This window comes from Salvelinus namaycush, unplaced genomic scaffold (assembly GCF_016432855.1).
Source record: "Salvelinus namaycush isolate Seneca unplaced genomic scaffold, SaNama_1.0 Scaffold1529, whole genome shotgun sequence".
NCBI classification, from domain to species: Eukaryota; Metazoa; Chordata; class Actinopteri; order Salmoniformes; family Salmonidae; genus Salvelinus; species Salvelinus namaycush.
Window position 1 is genome coordinate 1 of NW_024058263.1, and position 1,911 is coordinate 1,911.

The 1,911-nt window shown below is 40.1% G+C and overlaps 1 pseudogene; it reads left to right on the forward strand.

Annotated features, from left to right (window-relative positions):
* Positions 1–941: 941 nt before the first annotated feature.
* On the forward strand, positions 942–1,089 carry LOC120036937 (annotated as a pseudogene).
* Positions 1,090–1,911: the final 822 nt, after the last annotated feature.

Consider the following 1,911-nt stretch of genomic DNA (forward strand, 5'->3'; position numbering starts at 1 on the left):
TAGTGGATGATTGTGTTTTTTAATAGGTTTTATTTTATTTATTTTGATTTTTTGATTTTGTAAAAGGATGAATTGTTCATCCTTTTTTATTATTGATTGAATGTTGTAAATATTATGTGTTTTTTCATAATAAAAGATAAAAAAAAAAAAAAATACGCCCGATCTCGTCTGATCTCGGAAGCTAAGCAGGCTCGGGCCTGGTTAGTACTTGGATGGGAGACCGCCTGGGAATACCAGGTGCTGTAAGCCTTTTGTCCACTAGGGGGTGTGGCATTATTTCATCAGCAACACTGCCTTGTAGTAAGCATTTGATGCTGAATTGACTAAATGCAGCTTCTATGGGCTAGTCTCCCCTGCCCTTTTAATACGATCAAAGTTCCTTGTGTTGTCAGGGAGCAACTGCCTTTTATTTATAAGACAAATAAGAATATTGTTACTGAATGCAGCTTGTGTGTGCTTTGTGCTCCCTCGCCCTGTTCAAATGATCAAAGGAAATAATGCTGGTGAGGAGTGGAACTGGACTGGTGTCTGATGGCCCTGTGTTTTCCATGTTGGAATTACAACCCTTCTTTTATGGAGTAAATCAAAAGCACAAGAGAATGTGAGATGTTATCGATAATAAATCAATTGGTTTCATGCATTTGTCTGTGTGTGTGTGTGTGTGTCTGAATGTGATTGTATTTCGTCATATCGCAAACATTTGTGATATCAGATAGGTTAAGATATTAAAAAGTAATTGGTGATTTTTTCGACAGTGTTGCATGATGGGAATCTAGTGGTTCACTGATATAATCTAGTAAACAGAATAAACTACTTTTCACCACTCTGTGTGCAAGTGCATTCCTAAACGGCATTTAACGCAGGTCGATGTGATATGATATTATCAGAACACAAAGTGGTTACCGTTAGCGGAAAATGTTGGCACTGGAGAGACTTTTCCTCCACTAAGCAGAAGAGATACCGTGATCAAGAAGGTGGTTCACCCAGTGTGGGGCTCAGCCATTGCACTCTGGCTGTGCTGACCCCTTGTGAATTTTCCAAATGTGGGAATCTCGATTGCATAATTTATGGTAGTGCTCGTTTGTGCTTTACCCTGATGTCTTTGTTAATGATAAACCGTTGCTTGGCGGCAGGCTTAAGGATGACTTGAGTCAACTGACTGTGCTTATGGAGATCTTTGAAGTCAGTTGTGAAAGAGACTTTGTGGACCAATCGAAAGGTGGAAACATTTGTTTGTAGCAAAACATTGTTGGCATTTTGTCGAAACATTATGTTGCGAAATGCAGCATTGTATTTATGCCACGCTGGTACTTCAATCAAGAGATAGTTGAGAAGCCACTCTAACCCCCCCCCGGTCATGATGTGTCATACGCGCCCCATGCGCTTCCAATATGAAATTGTCCATACATGCGTTCCTCCTTAGCACAGAACAATGCAATAGGTTTTCAACATCCAGAGCTTTTGTGTATTTATTGTGGCTAGTAGGATAGCTGCATGGGAAACTGTTGCTGATGATGTATTTGTCAGAAGTCATTGTATTTGTCCGTTTTTTCCCACAAGGCTGAAATATGTGCCCTCGCTTTGAAATGTTAGCAAGGTTTGTTTGTATTTCATCCAACTATCTGTGCTAAAAAGTGATGGCTACAGTATATGTAATTTCTTCCACTTTTTGAGTGAGCCAAAGTTCAAGCTGCTTATCTAATTGGTGAGAATGCAATGTCTGTTTATCAGACTCACTTTGACTTTATATGGTGTACCAAGAGATGTTCCTTCGCTTACGGCCATACCAGCCTGAATGCGCATTTCCTGATTGGAGAAGTGACGACAGGTGCGAGTGTCTGAGCTGTGAGTGAGTGTTTGCTGGAGAGTGTTTGCTCGAGAGCTATTTTTGTTAATTAATTGGTTTTTGCA